Here is a 12,404-nt window from a genome sequence, read left to right as displayed (position 1 = left end):
GGAGCAGGTCTGAACGTGTATCGTGTGCTGGATTTGTACGGCGCTGTTTGTGCTCGCAAGACGGATGGGACCGAAAGCCGCTCGATGCTCGAGGAGAACTTCTCACCTGGTGTCCCGCCGCGGCTCCTCGTGCCGTTCCAGCTCCGCCTCCCGAAACGCTCGTGTCTCTGCTGAATCATTCCCTGCTCCGGATCGCGTCCGACTTCTCCTGGACACCAACCCAAGGGTTCTCCCTCCCGTGTTCTTCCACTGACCCTACAAACCCCACACGAGCTTCGTTTCTGACCATCCGGAGAGTTCAAGGGAAGGCTGAATGTATCCCAAGGGGTTAGGAAAGAGTATTTGGGCATGGAGGGAGTGTTCTCCCACCCGCACCGTGTTCCGCAATATCTTTGAGCTTTTAGAAAGGAACAACCCCCATGAAAAAGGATTTAATTAGTTCTAAACCAGTTTTCTTTTCTTTCTTTAAATTGGTGATGACTCAGACATCCATAAAAGCGCCTGGCATCCATCTCCAGCTCTGAAGTTCTAAAATTTATTGCCTATAAATGTAATTTTTGTGGGGCTCTCTTAAAGCGGGCTCGGTTTCTTGGAGACGGCGCCTGGCCTCTGGAATACACGGTGCCGTACGCAGCTTTGCTGGGAGGATTAAAGGGTTTCGTGCCCTTTGATTAGAGAGGATGGTGCCCACACACTGTCCGCAGGCTTTGGGGTTAGAAATCTGGTTATCTGCTCACCGCAGGAAAGATGCTCCTGGGCAACTCAATGCCGAGAACCTCCTGCGCTTTCCTTTGAAATTTTCCTTGACTTTTTATTTTCAATATAAACAAGCTGAAACGTTTTCTGGTTTCTCTGCAGCAGCTGCAGCAAAATGACCACAAGTGAGTCACTGGGCCGCCTGGGCACGTGGAGCATTTGCAGTGAGCGTTCGTCATGATGCAACTTCCACGTTACGTTTTCTGTTGTCTCGTCTGAGCGGGTTATAGGACACGAGAAAAGCTGCTTCTCTGCTCAATCACATGAAAAGTCCAACAAAAGTGTAGTTTTAGGAACGTGGACGAGGGAAGGGCTGGAGTTCAGACATTAATGCTCTGATTCATCAAGTGATTTTTGGCCGTGAGTTTTGAATACTCATCTCCATGTGGCAAAAGCGAGTAGGTGTGTGGGGACCTGCTGAACTTCCTGCCGAAACGGAGCCCAGACAATCGGCTTTTTATGCTGTCGGGATTCTGAGCTGCTTTTTTCCCTCTTGTTTATTTGTTCTTTGTTTCCCGCTCCTTGTCGTTTGTCCGAGGGAACGGTTGATTAAAGGGGCGCTTTGGTCTCGCTGTTGAGCGGGAGGGAGGGAGCCTGGCTCTCCATCCACACACTCGACCACGGGCCTGCGGCGAGTGGAATTTAGTTTAAAATTTAAAAAAAACCCTTGAAATTCATCCTTCATCCAGGAGATGAAAGCGTATGGATTGTATCAAATGAGCTTGTCTTTGAGGTCAGATCAGTTCTGCTCTTTCCATGGTTTGTCTGGACTTCCTCAGCTTGGGAATAACTTTGTTTCTATCTATTTATTATTTTTGATTTTTGCAGGCATGGCAGGAGATAGAGACATCCTTTTGACCTTCTTTGCGAAGCATTTCGATGCGTTTCAGCCTCTAACTGTCCATCCCTCGCCCTTGTTGGAGGTGTCGTGAACAAGTGGATGTGTCTTGGCCTCTGTAACTTATACCCCAGCACTTTAAATTGACATCACCAACATTTTATAAGAACTTAACATGCTGTTGAAACGCTGGCCGAGTCTCTGGTGGGAATGGTGATCTCGGGTGGAAATCTGGGTCTAAAAACCATTGTTTTGTGTTGGTAAGAACCTTCTTCCCTCTTTGTCTTCAAGTTGGGCAAGACCGTTGGATCTTCTCAATGAGTTAGTGCTGCCCAAAGGAGATCTCCCTCGTCCTTTGGTGCTTCCACACCCTCCTTGCTCCTTCATTTCACTAGGAAGCCTCGCAAAAAATGTTGGACAAGTTGAATGGGTTCGGAAAGGGATCTATCAGATGCAGAACAATTGCCACATGGTCAAGAGAAGAGGAGGAGGAAGAGCAATCTTTCCCTTTGGTGCCACGGAGCGGCTGGATTGGATGGCGCAGCCTCACAACTTGATTTACGGTATCCCTGAAGTGATTTGACGCTGGTCTTTATGGTTTCCCCGCTCGCGTCTCCATAAGTGTCAGCGAATTAGGAAAGCGACTCTCGTCAACGAAATGAGGACGGCAGGTCCTGGACAGATCCATTCGAGTCGTGCCAGAAAGAACTGGGAAAGTATCCCGGGCAAATGTCAGTTTTGAAATAGCGGGTTTTCCTTATCACACGGTGTCCTTTGGCCTCTTCTTCCCGGAGAAGTTCGGCTGTGTCTGGGTTCTGAGATGGCTTTTTAATGCACATGAAGTCCTGGAAGTGTCAAACTTCACTGTCTTTACTCAGTTTCTGAGGAGGTTTTGACCAGAGGAAAAGAAATGTGATAGGACATATTTCAGAAACAAATAAAACAGAGAGAACAAGAGCAGAAAACCACTTTAAAAGCACCTTTTGAGCGCATCACAATACATCAGGGTGGAACCTGAGTCAATCGCTGGAAAGATTTTGATCCCATGTTTGTTCTGAGGCTTTCACTGATCGGTTGCTTTAGGTCATTTTCTCCATGTAAGATGTATCTAGGTTATCAAATGTCTACAGCAGGTGGAAGGAGCGCCCAGCAGAGACCCGCGCACGTCCCGCCATGCCAGACGGAGTAACGGCTGCGTATTTGAGCTTTTATTTTAATGCCGCTAAGGTTTGCATCGTCATTTGTCAGCCGGGACCCTGCTCGTATTCAGCAGTCGCATTGTCTATGGCTTTGGATACGCGGGTGGCTACTTGGATATAGACACAGCATGTCTAATATTTGGGTCTTAAAGTAACTTTGAGCTGATTTAAGGTGGAGTAGGTGCCTTAAATTTTTGCTGGGGGATACTGGGAGTTGGGACGGGAGATCCAGAGCTTCGGAGGCTTTGGGGACCTGACTTCCCAAGGAATGGGGAGAACAGGGTCAAGACGTCCGACCCAAAGATCTGGGTTGTTTCCACTCACAGCTCAGGAACCGCCTCAACCAGCTGCCTCACCCCAGGGAATAAGATCCATTTGGAGCTTATATTTATTTAGATCCCTGCGCTGGAGCCCATTTCTCATGAATACAGAGTGGTGGAAGGGAGCAAAGTGCAGGAACACATTTGGGTGTTATTGCTCCGTTTGAAAAGCCAAGGAATGCCTGAATTTAACACTGTACCATTCACAGCGGATGAACAAGATTCCTCAGCGAGAAGCGGCTTCTCGGAGGAGAATTGTCCTCAGTTAGGAGACAGGAGGAACCAAGGTCACCCCCACAAGTGTCTCTGCTTGGGGTTGAACCAGCACGGTCTATGGATAGAAACCATAGGAATTACGTGGTTAAAACCCCCTTGAAAAACGATCAGGAATTGTGTGCAAAGCACAGGGCTGGACTCAATCCGGAAACTCTTAAATGTGTATATGGGAACGGGGTTGAGGTGGCTGGATGGAAACCACCTTAATAAATGACTTCATGCTGATTTTCCTCTATTTTCCTCTACTTCTTCCATACATGTTCTTCATGTCCGAGTCATTCTTAGGACAGTAGTGTTGCTGAGGTGTTAGCGCAGCCCTAATCTCATTGTAGCGTCCTGAGTCCCAGACATCACCTCCTGATACCCCAAAATTACATTTTCCCCTCTTGGTCAGGCTCGCTCTGGCCTGACCATCTTCTTATCGATCTTTTCATAGTGTCTTAATCTGATTTTTCTTTTATTTTTAGGAAAAAACATACATTCTTAGCCGGCAAAAGGCAATTTCTGCTTCTAGTGATCTGGGCTTTACTCCTTGTACTTTTGGAGCCCTTAGTACCAGTTGGTTTTGATGTTGATTTTTTAGTCTTTGGCCTTGTCAGGATCAGCAATTAAAGTGCCATTGGCGCTTATCAGGTGAATATTTGTCATTAAGATGGAATTTAATGCTTTACATGATTCTAAAGTCTCCAGTTGCCACCAACCCAAGAGATGATTTTTTAAAGATGTTCCACGCTGGGAATAACCCGTATCATCCATTTTTCCATAAATCCCCAATAGTACCCCAGTTATTTTATTCACCTGTGGATTTCTAAAGCTTCTTGTTGGATTTGTTTGCGAATATTGGTTATCATCATTAATTATTGTTAAAAGAGCCCGTGGAGCAATTAGCCAAGACAAAGTCTTTGCTTTTCCTTCTCTGGACATAAATGATTTTCCAATTAGGAGCGAGTCTGCCGGGAATCACAGGGGGTTTGTGGGTGATAAACGCGCCTGCTTCTTGAAACTTGCGGTGATTTATGAAAATAAACCCTAAATAAGGTGATTGCCAAAGTCTTGGGCCCAACAGCATCTTCTCGGTCGCACAAAACACAGCGAGATAATAGTCCTGGTGTTGTGCCGGATTCATTATGAGACGTTTGTCTTCACACGCAGCCCTAACGGCCTTCGGGGTCATTACAATTTCATGAAAGCGATGAGGAGGAGGGAAGGACATATTTGATTTGGAGCGGGGGGTTCGGGATGCTCCGGGAGATGTGGCACCAGCTGCTTCAATGCCAGCCCACCCAAACCAAGTTATTCGAATCTGGAGTATCGAAAGCCTGGGAACGCAATTATTATTATCATTATTGTCTGGAAATAACCACGTGACGGGTTCCCGGAGCAAACGCCTCCATCTGCGGCCTCAGGAAACGGGAATCGTGTTCCAAGAGCCAGCTCGACGCTGAAATGCTGGAGGTTTGGGCGCGGGTGGTGCTGCTGGAGATGGACACGGTGTGCGACGAGCACGAGCTTCTCTGCCCTTAGCGAGTTCTTATTTCCGAATTTAGGGAAAATATGTAAGTTCCCCCAATAGAAGCGTTGTAGGAAGGAGCTGGCATGGGGAAGAGGTGCTTTTACCGGGGCAGGTGTTGGAGAATTGCAGCCAGGAGTGGCGTGTCTGATGGCTCCGCTCTTTTTTTCCACCCACTCTTTTTCTTCCTCCTTTTCTTTCCTCCTTCCTCCTTTTTTTTCCTCCTTCACCCTTTTTTCTCCTTTTCCTTCCTTCCTCCTTATTTTCCTTCCTTCTCCTTCTCCTTCTCCTTCTCCTTCTCCTTCTCCTTCTCCTTCTCCTTCTCCTTCTCCTTCTCCTTCTCCTTCTCCTTCTCCTTCTCCTTCTCCTTCTCCTTCTCCTTCTCCTTCCTTCCTTCTTTCCTTCCTTCCTCCTCCTTTTCCTTCCTTCCTCCTTTTCCTTCCTTCCTCCTCCTTTTTCCTTCTTCCTCCTTTCTTCCCCCTTCCTCCTCCCTTCCTCCCTCCTCCCTTCCTCCCTCCTCCCTTCCTCCCTCCTCCCTTCCTCCCTCCTCCCTTCCTCCTTCCTCCCCCTTTCCTTCCTCCTTTTCCCTCCTGCACTTCGGCGGTTTGGAGCCTGGAGATGGTCCTCTCTCCCCTTTGTCCCGTCCCCGCCGATGTCCGGCAAAGCGCCGCCCTTCGCATTCCTGAGACGTTGGACTTTGCCAAACTTGAGGATAGAATGGAGGAGCAGCCCCTCCAGCCTCTGATTTGAGCAGCTTTTGGTGCTCGCACCAGCACGTAGCGCAACGGGCCTTCTCTGCAGCTTCAGCCGCTTCAGCTACAGCTGCTTTGTTTCTCTGGCAGATCCTCCAGACAAATATTTTTGGGAGGTTTGTCGCTTTGTTCCAGCAGCATCTGCTGCTTCGCTCTCGGCTCTGACGGTCCCATCTGCATCTCCACTGCAAACCCCGGCTCCACGAGTCTCTAAACGCGCCGTAAACCTTCTTTAAGAAGAAATTAGGCATCTCTTCTCGCCCAAGGTTCCCGCTGGCTCTGCAGTCGCTGTTGTACACGCTGGCTGTGTATCTGCCCTCCAGCTATGGTCAGTAGAGCCCGGAGCTGAAGCTCTCATGAAAATCAGCTTTGTGAAAACCATTTCGTAAGTAGCTGGTAAAAACAACCCCAAAGCGTCTTCAAAGCATCGGCACGCGGTACAGATCTGAGAAGCACAGAGCACCGGAGCCAAATTCCGCCCTAGAATACAGCCGGGAAAGCTTTCGAGGCTTTAAAAAGGGCTGGAAATGGAAGATCTGGCCCCAAATTGCAGCTTGGTCCTGCCGGTTGTGGGGCGATGCCCATGAATGCTCAGAATCCCAACAACCAACCTCATTATCTGTAGTAAATAACACAGCACAACAGCCTGTTGATCGCCTTTTCCGTTTTAAAGGACAAACCTCTATTTAAATACAAAATAATCCTTTTTCACGGGCTTTGGCCACTTTTCTTTGGTAACAGAAATACATTGAAAGGATAAATAACAAAACTTCGAGCAACAGAGTGCAAAGTCAACCTGGAGAGAGGATGTGAATGAAGATAGAAAGGCCAATGAGTTTAATGTTTATTTTCTACCTGCTTTGTAGCAGCTGATTTTCTTTAAATGAACCTCATGCTGATGAGCCGGGGGTTTCTCCAATGTTCATTTCTTTCCTACATCTTTCCAGCAAACTCTGCGTCAGCATAAACTTTGTGTCTTGAAATGGTGCAAACGCAAGAAAAGGACAGAAATGTGCTTGTTTTTAACTCTGGGGTTTAACCGCAGCAGAATTGTTAATATCACCTGCTCTAAGAAATCTTGGCTGTAGGGTGGAGGTGACTGTGTTGAGAGCCTGGAAACGGTGTCGCTGGGGGGGTCTGAGTGTTGAGTTTTTAATAAACGTTGAACAATTGCTGCAAAGCTCAGGGATGTGGCGATTTCCATCCTGCGGCATCCATAGTTCGGTTGGAGAAAGGGAAGAAGAGCTTAAGCACTGCCTTCGTGTTCTAAGGGCAGGGAAAAATGTCATGAAATATAACCAGGGAAAGTGTGGAGTCTTGAATCTGGGTAGAACAACCCCAGGTTCCAGTGTAAGTTGGGGAATGAGCTATTAGAGAGCAGTGTAGGGGAAAGGGACCTGGGGGTCCTGGGGACAGCAGGGTGACCATGAGCCAGCACTGGGCCCTTGTGGCCAGGAAGCCAATGGTACCTGGGGTGGGTTAGAAGGGGGTGGTCAGTAGGTCAGAGAGGTTCTCCTGCCCCTCTGCTCTGCCCTGGGGAGACCACACCTGGAATATTGTGTCAAGACTCTACACTTGCCCTTGTTCTATTTCATTACATTTTCCCTGCCCAGCTCTCCAGCCTGTCCAGGTCTCTGATGGCAGCACAGCTTCCAGTGTCACCACTCTTCCCAGCTTGGTGTCATCAGCAAACTGGCTCATAGTGCACTCTATTCCCTCATCTTTTTCACCTCTAAAAAGCGTAGAAGACCGGAGCAGATGAACAGGCTGTGCTCTGGATAGGAAAACTCTTTGGGTTGTCTTTATTTTTCCAGGGTGCTTCTCATTTCGTCCCACGGAGGCTCATTTAGGGCCCAGCGTCACCCCAGCCTTCGCTTTAACTATTAGAGGGAGAAGATTGTGCAAGATCTCGCTGTCCATTGTATTTTATTTGAGTAAGAGCTGCTGCAGTGGACGAGGTATTATCCTGTATTAGCTCCCTGCCAGAAGACACCATTTATCATTGTGAGTGTGATGAATCCGCAGTTCTGGGTTCACCAAAGACTGTTCGGTAAACGTTTCGCATCCATATCGTACATTGGAGGTGATGAATCGGAGCTTAGAGCACGGAGGCTGCGTGAGCTGCATTTGTTTCGGCATTTCAGCAGTGTTAACCCTTTCAAAAGGCTACTTGACGCTGTGGTGGGCTTTTGGGAAAATAATAGCAGAATAAGCCACGGAATATATACACAAGTGATGTTTCTAACGCAGCAAAACCCGGGGCTTCAGTGGTTTTTCCTCTCATTGCTATCAGCCAGCAGGTTTTATGATATTTGGCCACAAAACCTCATCCCTCGGCGGGTCCAGCTGGTGCAGGAACGCCGTCTGCTCTGACAGCGCCGGGTTTGCTTATCAGCTCCCTATAAAACATCAAATCGGATTTAGGGGCTCGATCCTTTTCTTCGGTGTGCTCCCCAGCCCGCTGCCGGCGTGTCTGAAGTTCCGCCTGGGATTCTCCAAGGAATATTTGATGGGATTTGGTGCCGTCAATCCTTTTGTTGGAGAGGACCGTTTGGGGTTGGGGCTTATTTGGTATCTGGGTTTGTGCTGTTAAAACCCCGTTAAAACCCCACTCGTGCACCTACACAGCAGCATCTGAATTACAGAACCACCCTATAACACAACTGTGGTGCTAAAGGCGGATGAAGATGAAAACAAACTCGGTGGATGATTTAGATAAATGTAACTAATATTGTTGGCAAGTGCGTAACTCGAGTGACAAACACATTTTGAGATTCTGTGAGTAGTGTGTTAATTACTCGTAAAGACTTAGAATCATAGAATTGTTTTGGTTGAGAAAGACCCTTAAGATGATCAAGTCCAACCATCTCACATGTGCAGCAACACATCACCCAAAGCCGGTAGCTGTTGAGGTTGAATATACGAAGTTTCCTAGGTAAAGATCCAACCAGTTCTTTTCTGGTCTTGTGGAAGACAGAGAGCTCATCATCATAGAATCATAGAATCATTTTGGTTGGAAAAGACCTTTAAGATTGTTGAGTCCAACCGTTAACCCAACATTGCCAAGTCCACCTGTAAACCAAGTCCAAGGGGACTGCTGATGAGAACTGAATACAGTCCACATCTATCACGGAACCATTTGGGTTGGAAAAGCCCCTCAAGATCATAGAGTCCCCATAACCCACCCCTGTCCCTGCCCCATGTCCTGAGAACCTCGTGTCTGTCTGTCCAACCTCCAGGGCTGGTGACTCCAGCACTGCCCTGGGCAGCCTGTTCCAATGCCCCACAGCCCTTTGGGGAAGAAATTGTTCCCACATCCAACCTCAACCTCCCCTGGCGCAACTTGAGGCCGTTTCCTCTGCTCCTGGCGCTGCTTTGCTGGGAGGTGCCAGAGCCCGGCCCAGGCTGCCCAGAGCGGGTGTGGAGTCTCCTCTGAGACATTCAAACCCCCTGGACCCACCTGTGTGATCTGCTCTGGGACCCTGCGGGAGCAGCTGGGTTGGACTGCATGATCTCCAGAGGTCCCTTCAACCCCAGCCAGTCTGGGATTCTGTGATTCCCTTTTTGCCAGGAGAAAATTGAGAAATTAACATTTTTGCTTTCGCTCCCATTCTATCATCCAAAGATTTTGTTAATGTGTTTATTTAAATTAGTCGTGGCGAAAATACGGTTGTTGCTTCTGCATTTCGTAGCGATGACTTTAAGCAAATCCCCCTTGAGGGAAAGGGCTCACTTGGTGTTACCCAACTCACCCTGTTGGTTTCTCAACAGCTTTGGCAGCGCAAGCAGAACGAGGATGTGGATTAACGGGAATTGCTCTAATTGATGCTTGTTTTACAGCAATGGATTAAAAAGGTGCTGGATTTCACCTGCTCACCTTGTGGGGATATTGTGGCAGAACCTTCGAGCACCGAGACGCGGAATCTCCTCCATAAACGTAACTTCTGGGCACATTCTTCAGCACCAACCTCTCCTAAATAACCCTTTGCGTGTTCCCGTGCCTTAACCATAAAACTTGCCCTTTGCTATAGAATAGTTTAATATTTTTAAAAGCATTTATGTTTTTTTTTAATGTGGCAACAAAGAGCGTGTTCAAAAGGATAATTGAGCTGAAACGCGGGCAGCGAGATCGTTATCTACAAACACGAGTAAACGGCTTTAGGAAGGATTTGCTTCTTCGTTAACTTTGAAATCTGCTTGTGATACTTTGCAGTTTTGCTTCTGCTGGTTGACAAAACCCAGCGCTTGGAGGCGTAGCCCACGGTGCTCTCTGCTCCTCGCCTCAATTCACTTCAGATTAACCAAAGGAAAACCGTAAAGTCGAATAGATTTTGTGTCCGCTGTAGCAAACATCTGACGTCTGTCAGGATTCAGAACGTGAAGTGCCGTTGGAACAAGTTTCACGAAGCTTTTTAGCGCTTTGCCCTGGTCTGAGGACCCAGAGTATAAAAGCAAGGTGTAAAAAGCAGCTTCTCCTCTAGCACTTTGAAGAATTGTTCGGTATCTGAAAAGGTGGCACATCTGCTGAACCCCAGAACAGGTCGGGTTGAAGGGACCCGTGAGGATCAGCGGCTCCAGCTGCCATGCAGTGGCTTGGCCAGTGACACCAGCGTTTGAGCTCTTCTGCATTTAAGTCACTTTTTATGAAGGTAAAGCAAATTTTAAAGTGCATTGCCTGTTCCCAATTGTAACTTAACAACTCTGGCACTACACCATGGCCCTGGGAACCTCGTCTAAACACCTTTTCAACCCTCCAGGGCTGGTGACTCCAGCACTGCCCTGGGCAGCCTGTTCCAATGCCCCACAGCCCTTTGGGGAAGAAATTGTTCCCACATCCAACCTCAACCTCCCCTGGTGCAACTTGAGGCCGTTTCTCTCGTGCCATCACTTGTTCCATGAGAGCAGAGACAATTAAGGGCTGCTTTTCACTTTAACTCAAGACATTATTGGTGTTATTGTGCTAAACCATCTGGACAAAACACCTTTGTGGAGTGAACATTACATCTGTGAAGTGTGGCTGGAAGTCAGGGGTTCAACGGGGTGCGGGAGTTGAGGCTGTGGATGAACAACGTCCGGTAGCAAGGATCCGAGTCTGAAAAGTCACCTGGACGTGTGAATCCTTCCCCCTTTTCTTTAGTTAAGAGAAATGAGGAGGAAATGAGCTGGCAAAGAGAGAATCCAGGTGAGCTTTGGGCTGGGTAAGAAGTGCCTTTCTTTTCGTACTCCAAGCATCTTTACGATATTTTGCCTACTAGTAAAAACTGTGGCTGGAAAACCTCTTTTCAAGTTATTGGTCCAAGTAAGAAATGGTTCTTCATCAGGTGGGGAAGACAAAGTCAGTCTGGGTCTTGAACATCAACTGATTTCTAGGGTGAGGCTGGAGATGAGTGCTAAGAGGCCCCTCAAACTCTCTTTTCCAGAGGAATCTGGAGCAGCGATGAATGGAGCGCGGCTCTAGGACAGGGAACGTGTCTCGGTTAATGAGAAAACATCCAGAGATGAACTGTCGCAACCAGCTTTTGATATTCCACATATATGTGTGTGTAGAGTTTGGGGTCTGGGTTATAGCCCATTCATACGATTTGAGCGCCTTGGACAAACCACAAATGTGTTTTGTTAAAGGATTTGGCCAATTTCATTATGCCTCTCAATACAGAGTAGTATTTTTACATTGTGGTGGATCCTAAAGACTTAAGCTGATGGAAGAACCTTGCGCTGGACGTGACCAAAGCCTGGGCTGGTTTTTCTGGGCTGACAACGAGTGGAGTTTTTGCACCAAACTTTACCAACCTGGTGTTGCAAGTGGCTGGTGAAGGTCTCGCTGCAGCCCCATCCAATGAACAAGAGCTTGGAGCGGGTGTAATTAAGAGCTGCTGTAATTAGCTCTGAGCTGCCCACGCCCAGGGCTCCTCTCCACAAATCACCAACAATGGGGGTGAGAAGCGGTTTGAGCTGCTTTGGAAGGGAAGCGTTGAGGCTGCTGATTAGTTCTGTATTAAGTTTTAAAAGTCACTCTAGTACTGCTTCATTTTTTCCAATTAGATAAAATCTGGAAATACCTTTGCAGCTTGGCTTTGTTCACAGCTCTTAAATAATAAATCAGCGCCGCTATTGTTAAACAATGGTTATTACTGTTCCTTTCCTCCAAGGATTAGGACACCAGCTGTTTAAGCTGCTTTTAGTCTCTGTGCGAAGCCAGAGGAGGGAACGGGCAGCTCGTTCCCTGCAAGGTGGGTTCTCTCTGTGCTTTTGAACCAGTGACTTGGCTCAGGTGCTGAAATCCCTTCCGAAAACGCAGCCCTAAGTTCTAGGGATCCTTCCACAGAATGGACGTGATAGTCCCAGCCCCCGGAATACGGACGAGTGCCGCTTGGTGGAAATGCTGGGAGAAGCCGTGGGAGGGGAACGTGGTGTATTCTTGCATGAACTTCATGCGATTGCTGCTGTAATGAGTGCTTTCAGGTGAAGTGGTAGGATTCCTTTTCCTTTTGGCTTCAGCTTCGCCATGGTTTGCATCTAAAGACCGTCTAATTCATCTCATTTGCTCCTGGCGTCTACCAGCTGCCTTGTTGCTGTAAACAATACACGATTGTTTTTTTAATGTATATGTAATTTTGAAAAGAATGAGCATGAATGCGAGCTTGACTTTGAACTCAGTTCATGTCGGCCTTTTGGGGGCAAATCTTTAATCTGGCTCAGTCCAGTTTATATTAAAAGCCCAATCCCAGATTTTGAAAGGGGTCCTTGTAAAAG

General features: G+C 47.7%; 1 protein-coding gene and 1 long non-coding RNA gene across 2 annotated transcripts in view; both read left to right on the top strand.

Moving 5' to 3' along the window:
- LOC135578257 (uncharacterized) overlaps nucleotides 1-11,773 on the top strand; it is a 30,343-nt gene extending 18,570 nt beyond the window's left edge. The window contains exon 2 of the long non-coding RNA XR_010469740.1: nucleotides 2-11,773. This is a non-coding gene — a long non-coding RNA (uncharacterized LOC135578257). The remainder of the gene's footprint in view (nucleotide 1) is intronic.
- AHCYL2 (adenosylhomocysteinase like 2) overlaps nucleotides 1-12,404 on the top strand; it is a 101,219-nt gene that overhangs the window by 19,054 nt on the left and 69,761 nt on the right. The window lies entirely within an intron of this gene.

Source organism: Columba livia, chromosome 1, assembly GCF_036013475.1.
Source record: "Columba livia isolate bColLiv1 breed racing homer chromosome 1, bColLiv1.pat.W.v2, whole genome shotgun sequence".
Lineage (NCBI taxonomy): Eukaryota > Metazoa > Chordata > Aves > Columbiformes > Columbidae > Columba > Columba livia.
This window is presented reverse-complemented; position numbering and strand designations above follow the sequence as displayed.